We start from the raw sequence: 14586 nt of genomic DNA, 5'->3' as shown, positions 1-14586 counted from the left end.
TCCAGTTTCTTTACAGTAGTTGCAAATCGAGCAATTAATTTGTTGTAATTTTTCTTGCGAATTTAAATTGACTGGGGCGCTTGTTTTTACTTGATTTTGGGAGGCCTAAAGTGGCTGATGGCTGGAGCGGGGATTAGTGTTATTGTTAGCTGCCGCGCGAGGCTCCGCCCACGGCTGCTGTTTGGGCTGCTGCCTTTGCTGTTGCGTAGTTGGCCGAGTTTGATTTTGATTCTGCGGTATCCGATACCAACAGTCTTTAGCTGTGTGTTTTGGTCTATTGCAAATTTGGCAGATGCTACTATCTTCCGCTTTCATTAATCGAACCGGCTCTATTTTAGGTTGGACTAGCGCTTTTACTGTTTCGGTTATTTCCTCAGGTTCCTGTACGTTGAATTCTCGTTCAATTTCTATTGCTTTCGTTGTAGCTAATTCTAAATTTTCGGCTTCCCCCATACGTGCTTTGATGACCCAGTATAAACCGCGGATGAAGAATTTTACTTTGTCTTTTTCAAGTTGGCTTTGAAATCCAGCATAGTTTCGATTTTCCATTACTGCTGCTTCAAAAAGTTCGTCAGCCACTGTTTTCACTCTATTAGAAAATGTGATTACATTTTCATCACGTTTTTGTTTTAAAGTTGCCAACTCGCCTGTTAATTGATTACAAGTTTTTGCTGATCCGAACAGTAGGTCTAAAAATTTAATCATTTGTTCTACATTATCAAACGTTTTTCCTTGCACGCTTTTAAGTGCTTCACGGCTTAGTTTAATTTTAATTAGCTTGGCGAGATCATTTTCATTGATTGTCGGGACTATGCTGCGTGCCTCTAGACAACCGTCGATAAACAAGTGTAAGGGTATGTTAAATCCGTTGAACTTAGGTACAAAGTTAACGGCGTCTTTCAAGCCAAAATTTTTTATTGGCGATACTATGTTTTGAGTGGAATTCATTAGTCCCGTTCTAAAAGTCCCCGGTGTATAATACATAGTAAATGGGCTACTTGTAAAATTAGTTTTGTTTGTAGGGGTAAACTGTCGAGTTGGAGTGAAATCAACTTTTTCCGATTTATTATGAGTCATTTCTGGTGATTTGGAAGCGGACGGTGTGTTATTCATAGATACGTTTGTAGTGGGCGCGTTGTACGTGTCTGAATTTTCAATTGCTGTCTCGTAACTCGTTTGATTTTCAATAAGCTCGAGTAATGGAATTTCAGTTTTATCTAATTTTAATTTTTCAAAATTTATATCCGTAATAGCGTTGAGGAGGAATGCTGGATTTAAATTTTTACTAGTCATTTCAATGAGGATGTCAAATATTAAGTCATCTTTAAATAGAAAGTCTAATGGGTTTGTATCAATGTAGTCTTGTAAATTATATTTTAATCTTTGTAATTCTTCGACTCGGGTAATTTGCTTTGTTTCGGTGGGTGGAAATCTTTGATGTGGATATGTGAGACATTCTGTAAGCGCAGGTTCCCTGTTTGTTGTAAAGTTCGGTTCTATTTCGCTAATTTTTTTTGTTAGTATTTTGAGTGTGATTAGTTTTCGTTTGTAAGGTGTTTCGACCATTGTAATTTTGCGATAAGATCCTAATTACCAACAAATGAGGGGCCCCCAATTGTTATGTCTAGGCAAGGAGATGTTACAGCCAGACGTAATAATATATTCAAGTAATGTCGCGTTGGTAAAGGTTGGATCTTAGTTAGGAGTTAAGCAGAGGTTGGTTAAAAGGATAGCGCCTTTATTATACGTAGGGCGTTTTTAAGCAGATAAAATAGTTTCTTACCTTATTAGGATTGGATTTCAGAAGAGGTTTTTTTACGAACAGTCTCAGGTGTTTGCGCTTGATTTAAGGTTTATTGTTTAAAGTTAATTATAATACTTAACAGAGTATGATCCCGGTTCTAAGTAGCCGGATAGTTAGACTTAAAAAATAACTTTGCGAAACTACCAAACTGCTGAATCGTCAACTGTGTCCTGCGTACTGTATACTATATACTGCTTGTGCGAATTCCAATCCAGCCTTTTTTTACCGTAGGCTGAGATGCCCCTTCCTGTGTTTTCGCTAATTTAATATGCGGTGAGTAATATTCGCGGAAATATTATGGAGACGTGCTTAGACTAATCTATCCCGCTAGATAGATTTACAAATCTTCCCGGGAGGGTTGGTACAATAGAAAACTAAATTATCGATATCCGGTTTGTTACCATAACTTATAATTTGTCACGTACTTTTTCTTTCGTATCGACGTGACAGTCCATACTATAACAATATATTTCCTCTATCCATTTCTTTAAATAAATTAAGATGTAATTTACAGGATTTGATTAACAAAACTTAGGAGCTTCAAAGCTAAGTGATGTATTTTGCGATTGTTGCAGTGCTAATACTCAAAAATTTGATGAAATATTAACTTTGACAATTAACAATGACGTTATAATAATGCAAATAAATCTGTTCTATTTAACTGGTACAGAAATTTTCAAAGTTAATAATGTCGTTTTAAAAGACGTATTGACACTTGTTACAATTAATAACAATCTATACCAAATTAATAGTCTAATCGTTAATATTGGACAATCAAACGGTAATGGACATTACATTAACTACGTTAGACAAGATGACAATTGGATAATAATTAACGATAATAATGTAACTCAAATACTTCCTCCAAATATTATACAAGATGTCTACGTTATAGTACTCCAAAAAGTTGAGTAAACTAACAATAAGTTAGGTTTACATCACGAAGAAATTATAACAGACTCTGCTAATACATCTACTACCTTCCGAAAAAGAAAAGCATGGTCTTCATCAAATGTTATGCTTCCAGCGAAAAAGAACAGGCGATTTGATGAAATTGTAAATGCTAGTGAATTTTGCTTCAATAAAAATACTTCTAATATAAAGAATCAAAATATATTAGACAATTCATTACCGAATAATAAAATTATTAGTAATAATCAATCTATTAGTTATCAAACAGTATTATCTAGTGATACAAATACCAACAATAATAAGTCTCTAAAAATGCTACGTAAAACGTATTACCAAGAGTACTATCAGAAGAATTCAGATAAATTACGCAGAAAACGTCGATTGAGATATAATAATGAGAAACGTTCTTAGAAAAATACAACAGAAAAATTTAAGAATAAATAATTAAATTAAAAGTATTATAATGAAAATAAAACTAAAATATTACAGAATAGAAAGAAGTATTATCGAACTCATAAGAAACAAATCTTAGAAAATAGCAAAAAATATTATAATCTTAATCTAGAAGATAAACTGATTAAGTTAAAGCGTCAACAAGCTTTGAACATGAAAAAGAAATATTTTATAATAAATGTTAAACATAGTACAAAAAAATTATTTTATCAAAAACAGAATTGGGTACAAAAAATTATACCCCTTTTAAATTTCGCTTGTGAAGTCGAAGCTAGAATTAAAGCTGAATATTTAGTTACTCGAATTATTTTAGTTAGAGAGAAATTTATATCAGAAGCTAATTTACATTAAAAAAATTAAAAGATAAAGCGACAGTCGGATTGAGTCGTTCACGGAATATTAATATTACCAACGATAATATTAACAATGCAATTACGGCGTTGTATGGAACTTCAATGGATTCTTCGCATTTCGAACCATATTTTTTCGAAGTAGCTTATGACTTTGGAAATGGACTGCTTGTGTCTGATTCGAGTAAAGTAAATGTCATAATGTTAAACGAAAGTGGTCAGCCGACTAATATTATACCTTTACTTGAAGGTACTAAAAATCATAATGTTTGGTTATGTAATCAATACTGTAGAATACCTGATATTTACACCATAATGGATATTAAAAATCTTTATGAAAAATTAATTGAATTACAATATGCTAATGCTTATGATTTTATGAAAAATATTGACATATGCAGCTCTGAATCTAAACTTTCGGAAAAACGTGGTCATTCTTTTGTTTGTCATATTGGAATTTTCTTATGTAATTCGACATTTTTTAAACTTCGCACAATTGCTTGCCACTTTCCTTTCGTAAGAGCAATTATAGATATAATTTATACGTTAAAAAAGTGTTATAGAAATTATAACGGGGTTTTAGCTAACTCGTCGTTATAATCGAGAGGATAAAATGATTGACAGCTCGGCTTTACCAGTTACGAATGCCACGAGGCTAGTACGCTGGTGCACGTGTGGCCAAGCCCTTCAACTAGCCACTATGTCAAGCAGCCTCGTGGCCCGCGTAGAGCGTCGCAGGTAGCAGTGGCTGAAAAGCGCGAAAAGTAGCGACGAGCGCAGAGAATTCGCTAAGGATAGGGAGTGAGAGTCGGGTGCAAAGCCAGAGAAGCACAGAGGATAAAAAGGGTAGAAATAATTTATATAAATCATCCAAGGGAAAGCATACAGAGCAGTAAGTCGGCAAAGAGAGAGAGAGAAGCGGTAAGCCAGCAAGAGAGAGCTAGACGAGTCGGTACTTACAATGCGATGGCAATGGCCAGGCCCTCTGTACAATAAGTATTCGCTCGCCGAACGGCGTTCCCGGACGCCGGGTGCAGCGGTGAAGAAGCGAGGGACTACCTAGCACTAGGCTCCAGCACGCGCACACCACTCTGTCAAATCGCCGCACCACCGTACGCACTCGCAAACAACCCCAGGCAAAGCTAGGTCGAAAGTCCAAGCACTCCAGTAAAGAGAACGAAGTCGAGGAACGTTAAACCGCGGCAGCTGCCCAAGCAATAAAAAAGGGAAAAGCCTCTGCTTCAATGCGCGTCTAGACACGTGTCGCCCGTGTCACGTTTGCCAGTCAATTGCCGCGGGAGGCGTCCCCACTCTTTCATCGCGCTTTTCGGCAGCGCGACCACACGCATACACGCATACACGCGGACGCGACTCTCCCTGCTTGTAGGCTCGTTAATAGACATGCCGGGCTCTCTCTCTCTTACCTTACACTTCGACGTTGTCGGCTGCTGCAGGCCGCTGTACAATATAATAATATAATTCAAATATAGTGTAAGTATATAAATTGTGTACATGCATGTGTGGGAAGAGAGAGACATAACGAATGAATTAAATTCGTTATAAAATGTTCAAGAAGTGAATGAAGCTTTAAACCGCGGTAACTTACTTAAATTAAATGATATTGCATCAAAGGCTTCATCATCTTTATTTTTTTTATGTAAAAATATCGATCAAGTTTCTTTGGATGAGAATGAAATATTACAGAAATTTCACGAGGGCGTCAAAATTTATTACGAAATTTTAAAAGACCTTCCTTTAAATGTTTGTATTTCTTGCGAACGATTATGCCGTGAAAAAAGTATAAAAGATGTTGAAGATTATGAACCAACTGTTGCTTGTGAATTATTAGGAACTATAAATTACGCTTGGAAACAATTAGTAGAGTATTATAAAAATAATTACTCGTTGGAAACGTTCCACAGTGGTAAGATTTGCAAAACTTGTTTGAAGAAGCTTAAAAAGAATAAAATACCTCCAACGTGTCTTTTAAATAATCTTTATTTCAAACCTATTCCAGAGGAATTGAAATGTTTGAATATGTGTGAAAGGGTTTTAATCCAGCGTGCAAAAGCATTTCAAGTTATCCAGAAAAAAGATACTATTATGAAAAAAAATCTACCTCATTACGCGCGTCATGACAAACTCGTGGGGAAAGTTTTTCATTTACCTCTACCTTCAGATGAAACATTACAGAAATTGTGTAAAGAAACTGATGTATTGAACACAGCTCATGAGTTATATATATTTGTTAGAAGTATTCTTACTAAAGGTAAGATTATTTGGGAGGAATACGTTGATATAAAAGAAATATGGAATGCTTTGAAATGGCTTGAAGAAAACAATCAACTTTATTCGAAAATTAACCTTCCTAATAATCTAGAAGATTTACTAAATAAACTCATAAATACAGATTTAGAGTATGCTGAAGAAGATTTTGTTGATAATAATGAAAAAATCGATGAACATAATAATAAGAGAACTAGAAATTCTAAATTGCCTCAGCCAGAAGCTTTACTGACAGCAAAATCGCTATCAGACACATTTTACGATAAGTATACAATAAATGCTTTATATGTTAAAAAACCTAATGAATCAGATACAAAATTAAACCAAATGAAAAAAGTTTATGAAAATCCTTTGGCTTACAATGACAACGACTTGGATTTGAAATGTTTTCCAGACATTTTCCCTTAATGTGGTCAACGCGTGTCGAGAAATGTCCGATTAAGAGATTCTGATTTTATTAAACACGTACTAACCTCTAAATATTCACAATTTAAAGAAAGTAAACATGTTACGTCTTACGACGCATCCTTTTTGTACCAAATGCACATTCATGAAATTCAAAGCTGCTAAACTACTCGCACGTCAGCAAAAAGCTGACGAAACGCGAGATAAATGATACTCCGAAAAAAAGTCACCGAACGCAAGAATTTATATTCAGCAAAAATAAAATGTCACATCATATCGCAATACTGAGCTGAAAAGAACTGTAAAAGATATAAAAAGGAATGAACAAAATTACTCGAGGGGCAGTTGATCAGTAGTCCGTCAGTCAGTCAATAAGTACCTGTGAGACTCAACTCCGTACACACCGGTCCGACAATTGGTGATTACTTTACTTAATAAACTCGCGACTGTTACAAAGTAATATCGTGCAAGTATTATTCAACGACCTATCCAATACAATTCAACAAGCACTTAGAGCCTGCTGCATTTCTATCAACAATTAAAAACTACGATTATCAAAGTAGTGCAATTATCATACATACATATTTACATTTCCACATACATTTATTATAAGTGAGACATATCTAATCACTAGTCAACATATTGGAACGTCTCATTCATTAGCTATTCGTAGTTGATGCACGAGACGTAACAAAACAATTACTTTTTTACTATTTACATGACAGTAATATGAGAAATCTCAACGCAGGAATTTATCACATGTTACATGTCTTAGATACACGTTATAAATATACGGCTGGAAATTTCAGAAATCAATTGGATGAAAATATTTTAGAATCAAATCTTTATTCTATTTTTTCTTGATTAAGAGGAACTAAAGCATACTGGAAAAGACCTAGAAGAGAATTAAATTGTATGACACAGGGATATGGTCCAGTTACATTTTTCGTAACATTAAGCCCGGCAGAATGGAATTGGCCGGATTTAAGTGAATTCATACGTGATTATCAAGAATTAGATAATGATAGTAGATCTAATAGTTAACTCATCGTTGATTATCCTGTTCCAGCTGCAATTTTCATCGAACAAAAGTTTAAAGCTATGATGGCTTATTTGCTTTCTGACGCAAAACCTATAGGAAAAATTGAACACTATTATTCAGTTCGAGAGTATCAAGGTCGAGGATTACCTCATTTTCATTGTATTTTCTGGATAAAAGATGCTCCAATATATGGTATATCTTAAAATGAAGATGTAAAAAAATTTATAATGCAATACGTTACATGTCGTTTACCTAATAAATATACATGTCCAGATATGTATCGTAAAGTTATGAAATATCAACAGCACAAACATAATAACTATTGTATGCGTAAAAATAAAACACGAAGTGGTTTTATATCCGCTTGTCGTTTTGAATTTCCGCGAAAGACGACAAAGAAATTTATTTTACGTGATGTTATTATGGCTATAACAAATCGTAGAAAGTTAAAAAATAATAGTAGACTCTATGACCTGCCTCGAGATTTTAATGAGCAATATACAAATGATTATATGCCTGCTATATTAGTTTTATGGGAAGGAAACACTGATGCCCAATTTATTGGCGAATCAACGTATCTTTTGACTCATTACGTTACATGTTATGGAACAAAAGGCGAAAAAAGTAATTTTGATCTTTCTCGTATAGCATTGAATAGATCTCTCTGTAGCAGAGTTTGGACCAATGGTCTGCGCGGACTAACTAACAGAGAGTGTGAAGCTATCGAAGCTGCTAATACTTTATTAGGTCATCCACTTCATGAAACAGATCCAAATACTACTTTTATATAGATTGACGTTGGTTTTGAGAAAAAGAGAAAATTAAAACCAAAAGATGTAATGAAACAATTGCCTGAAGATTCCACGGACATCTTTTGTGATAATTTAATAGATACATACTATCCAAAACGCCCAAAAGAGTTAGAAATCATGTGTTTGTATGATTTTGCAAGATTTTTCGATGTATGGAAGAAAAAGCCAATTCACAAAGCTAAATATTATAAGATGGATGAAAATTTATATTTCAGAAAAAGAAAACAAGCACGTTTAGTTCTTCATATGAAGTACAATCCTCAAATACAACCTGAGGCTTATTATTTCTCTATGCTGATATTATTTAAGCCTTGGAGAAATACTGAAGAACTTAAGAGAAACCAGAAAACATATCATGATGCTTTTTTGGAAATAAAGGATAAATTATCTGCAGTACTTAAATATCATGATAAGCAGCAGGTGATTCAAACTGCTATGGATGAGGCTAATAAGTTTATAGAACAACAAGAACTAGCAAAGACCTTGACCCAAAAATCAGAACATTTGGAAAATGCTGATCCTCCTGATGCAGTACAAGTTATAAAAGATGTTCACGATTTGCATCAACTCAGTGGAGTTAATGCTGAAGTGAATAACCACCCGCCGAGCACGTGGTCATCTCAGCAGACAACAAACCCTTGGTCGACTACAAGGGATGTTGGTCGCATTGTCCGAGGATGGAAACTGAAGTTTTCAGGAGAGGGCAATGCGAGTATTGACACCTTCTTGTCTAGGCTGGACAATTTGAGGAATGGCGCGGGACTCACAGAAGACGAGATGCTCCTAACGGTATCGGAGCTCCTCGTGGGTCCCGGCCTCACCTGGTACGAGGCGATGAAGGAGGAATAGCTCTCCTACGCCGAATTCAAGATGGACGAAAGGGAATGGGTCGGGACCATCGTGCAACAGCAACAGCGTCTGATGAGGGAGGTTCAGAGCCGATATCAGGGTTCTGATGAACCCGTTAATGTTTACATCGCCATCATGATGGGCCTGATGAAGCGGCTCAATCTTCAGATGACGCCTGATTACCAATTGGACCTGTACAACTAAAAGGTAATCGATGTAGCTTATGCATTGAAGATGCGTCGCCAACGCATAGGGTATATGTGTATGTTATAAGACAGAAGCCAGTGGGCCCTTAGACAGAGTGCCCCCCCACCCCACCCACCCACCTACAGAGGTTGTTAAGGTAGGATGTTGTAGAAGTCGGTAAGGTGATTGGTAAGTTATATGATGGTCTCTCTCTCTCTCTCGCGCGCTCTCCTTCATTAATAGGACCCTTAGTAAGCTTATGCTGGCTGAGTGTGAGCCCTAGGAGAGGGGGTAGCGTCTCTAGGTTGCTAGGCGCGTTGGTCGTATAGTGCAGATACTGCTCTCTCTCTGTCGCTTTCTCTAAGAAAGCGCTATAGTAGTTTCATTAGATTTCGGGAACCTTTCGACGTCACAGTTAATTTTATTTGAATATTAATTAATAAAACGTATAGAATTTTCGTTTAATTATTAATTTATTGTTCATTCTACTATACATTGAATATAGTATAGTCTGTCTATAATCTATATTTTCAGTAGTTGACATCGCTATATTGAAATATTGAGTTGAATTTTTATATGTAATATTGTCAACTTCATCAATACCTCCCACTTTAAATTGCTTCCGTCTAGCTTTTATTCATAAAAACAATCTTTGTGCATTTGTAACGGCACTTACAAAGTTAGCTGATTTATTGTAATGTTATGTCAATATTGTTTCTAATGGGTAAGTTAATGCGCTCATTGGTGGACATCTCATCTCGCTTTCAAGTTCTAAAATTTTTCTATAGAAGGAAAAAAGTTTCTATTGTAATTTCTAACAAAAAATAAAAATAATTTGTATACTTACTTTTCGGGTAATATTTTTTGTAACCATTGTTTCTTTTTTAATCCATTTACATAAATATTTCTAGAATTATCTAAATGATTGTTTAGTACACGTGCTAAATTTTTATATGGAATAATGCCGGATCTCCATAATAAACCATGATGACACGTTTCTAAGAAATGATTCACTTTTCGATACTTGAAAGGAAGTTGAAACCAATGATATGGTGGTTGGAAAAAAATCACAGTTGGAACAGTATCTATATCTAATGTTAAATATGCAAGTTCTTTACAAACAAAAGTCTCGTTTAAACTTTGAAAGTCTTCAAAATCTATAATGAAATCAATTTGAAAAGATGCTGAAGTTAATGTGAACTCTACGAGATCCCAAAACCGTTATGAGAGTAGAGGCACGTGAATGTTCTATATAAAGCCTATTCCTCACCATTCGAAAGTAGAGAGCGTCATAGTCAGCATACCTCACCATTCGAAAGTATAGAGCGTCATAGTTACTATGTAGTATGATTATAGGTAGTTTGTATTAAATTCGAACAATATATATATTTTATTTTCTTTTTTATTGAAAAGCATTATATACATTGATTACATAATGTTTTGTAAATTTCAGCCTAATTTTTGAACATTACCATTAATTGGATTATATTGTACAATACGATCGTGTAATATTAAGCAGTAGGCAGAAATTGATTGGAAGTCTTAATACTCCAAACATCCTTTGATGTACGAGGTAATTTTGGATGCTCATACATTTCCCAAGTACGATAAATCATTGTAATTGCACGATCTCGTCCAATCTGATTGAGTAATTTAATTTTTTCTTTGTCTGCAACCATCACATATGGCATCAACCATTCAACCTTAGTTAAAGGAATTTTTTATTTTTCTGAAGCATCGGGATTCCTTACTGGAATACTTAAAATAGCATTCAAACCATCTCTTAATCTTGTGAGAATAAGTTCATGCTTGACATTAGCTACAATTTTTCGATAATCTTCAGTAAAGCCCATTAACATACTCAGAGGATTAGTAATATCAAAATAACCTAGAGCATTACGTATAAAAACTTCATTGTTATCACCATTCCATCCGGCATTTTCAGCGATAGAGCTCTGACATGGATTGAGTGAAAGCCAATTTTTCATGAGGCTCGTTAAGACTACATTTTTCACTTTGTCAATATCAATAGGATTTATTTCATATCGTATTTCCTCAAACAAATGACAGATGGCGTTGTTGACTAATAAAGTGTTCTCCACTGGCGTAATACCGTCCGGCTTGGTCAACCTACCACACATATGAATTATACTGTGTGATGGAGGCAGAGATAAATCTTGATGTTGAATTGCTATATGGATTTCATCTCTATTATTGAAATATGATAATGAATAAGGCTGATGCGCATGAACTTTATAATGAGCTATAGACTCATCCAAAGCGACAGATGAATAAATGTCTAGAATTCCCTCCATATTGTTGTTGTTGTTTTATACAATACACTAATATGCACAATATTTTCTTCCACGATTTTCGACGACTGTTAGTCTCAAGCTTTTCAGTAATTGAATGTTCTGAGGTGTGAGCGGTCTGATTGCTCGCTCTTGACATTTTTTTCTTTTAATATAGCGTCGACCGCTCTTTATATTGTAAATGATACCCATTACTAAGATAATCTTTATATGTACTCGCACTGTGATGAGTTCTCCTCGAAAGTTAACTAGGTTTCCGTCTTGATCAACTTCACGAATTTCAAAGTGATCAATGCTTCTCACAGGGACTGGAAGGTAAATGACGTGAAAGGGAACTTCTATAATCTTATATTCAGGTAGGACTGCTGGGAAAAATTTATATATAGTGTGTTCTTTGCGATCGTTTATGTAAGAGCCCGTAGTAATATTACACTCTACACGAAAAGCGTTGACTTTGAGAATAATGACGGGCAAGTCAGAACTATGCGTTTCGTTTTCAACGAGCGTGCATTTAGTGAAGCCTAAAATTGATCCAATAGAATCTTCTGGTTCAAAATGAATTTTTTGACTACACTGAATGACACTACATAAAGTATTATTATTTGGTTTCAGGCTAAACGATATATCTTTAGGTGCTAATGCTTCTTTGAGAAAGCTTTCGATATCTTCTATTTCGTAGCTACCAGTCGGTAAAGTGATAGCTTCTTGACTTTCAATGTAAAATTTATTATAACCAACGTCAACTTTGGTATTGAATTGCATGTTAATAGCTCAACTAGACCAAGAATGTATTTTTTGTTTGGTATCAATTCGATCGGTGGAAAATAATGTGACTCGAGTACGTATGATGTTCCCAAGAGACTCATAGTCAATGTATTCTCCATGACAGATTCATATCATATGATAGTCATTCGTTGAAAGAGTATTTATTATACTAGTTGTCTTTTCTACACTTTGTGTAAAAGAAATTTCAGACAAAAATGGCCGCAATTGTATGTATTAAAATCTTGATATCTAATATAATTATACATGATTCTATTAACTTTGAGATAAAGCAATAGATGTATAGGCGGCTGTAGATTACGAAAACTATTAAAATACATAACCTCATCACCTTTCTTTTTATATGCTACCCATTGAGTACCTGGTCCACGTTAATCATCTAAATTTACAATAGCTGTCTGTTGATATCGGGGTCCCTCGGCCGGTAGAGCATTACGCATGAAAACAAATCGACAATTTGCAATTTTTAGTATTTTAGCATATTTTCTTATGTCATGATCTGTCAGTGCTCGATTAGGTAAAGTTACTTCTATGAGCTTCTTTCAATTAATTTTGAGCGACCTTAGCACTGTTAACGGCTTGTGCTATTGAAGCAGCTAGATTCCCAGTGGCGCTCAAAGCGGCAAATAATGGAATTAAAAACGGAAGAGCTCCACCCACTTTACTAGGAATTGATAGATTACGAGGCATATTTATTTTTCTTCTTCCTCCAGCCTTCTTCACAGTTTCTTTAGCGTCTTTTATAGCCGAACGAATCACGAAGAGTGATTTATTACTAGGTACAACACTTCTCGAGGCAACGTTAATTATTTGTTTCAATGCAATTGATAGATTTTTACTTTTTACATGTGTCTTTCGTTGCTGTCGTTGTTGTTGATGATTTTTTAATCCCTTACCTCGTTTCTTTCCTCGTTTTAAAATTTTAACACTCATACCAAGTTTACTTTTAACTTTCATTATGTTGGCTACAGCAAACGCAACAACGTTCTCACCAAAACTACTATCTTTCGCTTGCACTCTATTCCAGGCCAGTTTAGCTAGAATTTTGTCGGCTTCGGTTCTCGCCTCAATCTTCTCTCGATTCTGAGAATAAGCAATATCACGATCTTTACAAGCAGCGTCTAGCGGATTTTTTCCAGGATCACGACGAGCAAGTCATTTTTTCAATTTAGTTTCCGGCCCGCAATACTAATAACCAGGCAAATGAGCTTCGAATGGTAAGTTATTAATTATGTTATTCACTAAGCCAGCATCACCAGTCTTTCTTTTGTGACAAATGATCATAACTCATCAGAAGACAAATTCGTAATGAAACTAAAAATGTATAAACAGTCTTTTTATAGTTAGTAGTCTCATTTGTCGTTCGATCAGTGACTAGAAAACAATATGGACTTCATATAGCAACCACTTAAATTTCAAGTCATAAATTTTGATAGTGTGGTTGAGACGGAAAAACGACATCCTTCACAAAAGAAATTGCAAACAGTCGAATTAGCTTTCGTTTCATTGTTTCCTTTCGATTTATGCCTGCATCTCTAGATAAATTAGCATATTATTTACCTCAGCTAGATATTGTACAGAGAGAATTTCAGAAAGATAATTACACTTTAGAACAGATTAATTTACTCAAAAGAAAAGGAGTTTTTCCATGTGAATACATCCAAAATTTAAATAGACTAACTAAGACAGAATTACCGTCTATTGAAAAATTTCATAGTCGATTGACAGATAGTGATATTCTTACTAAAGCATATAAGCATGCTCAAAACGTATGGAATATTTTTAGTAGTATTTGGAAGAAAATAGATTTAGGAATGTATTCTGATCTCTATCTGAAAACTAATGTATTTTACTAGTTGATATCTTTGAAAATTTTCGATCAACCTGTAAGAATGCATATGATCTCGATCCTGCTCAATATTACACTACCCCTGGATTAATATGGGACGCGATGTTAAAATATACAAATATGAAGCTCGAACTATTAACAGATACAGATATGGTTTTATTCATTCAAAAAGGTATTCGTGGCGGTATTAGTCAATGCTGCTATAGATTTTCAAAAGCAAACAATAAATACGACGTCTGTCCAGAAAGTATCGGGCCTACCTTTATATTTTCGTGCTAGCGTTATTATTTATCATATGGTGGGTGGCATCCTTCCAAGTAATCCTCACTTGATTGAATAACACGGTTCTATCGGTGTTTCCACTTTTCAAAACAGTCCTGGAACTCACTTTTAGGGATAGCCTTAAGTACACTCGTCGCATTGTTTTCAACCGTTGTTTTGTCATCGAATCGGTGTCCTTTGAGTGGTTTTTTTTTGTTTTGGAAACAGCCAAAAGTCACAAGGGGTTATGTCGGGACTGTTTGGAGGTTGTCGAAGCAATAC

Source organism: Phymastichus coffea, unplaced genomic scaffold, assembly GCF_024137745.1.
Source record: "Phymastichus coffea isolate CEN01 unplaced genomic scaffold, Cenicafe_Pcof_1.1 PCOF00013, whole genome shotgun sequence".
NCBI lineage: Eukaryota > Metazoa > Arthropoda > Insecta > Hymenoptera > Eulophidae > Phymastichus > Phymastichus coffea.
The sequence above is the reverse complement of the archived record's forward strand: the minus strand, read 5'-3'. Positions refer to the sequence as shown.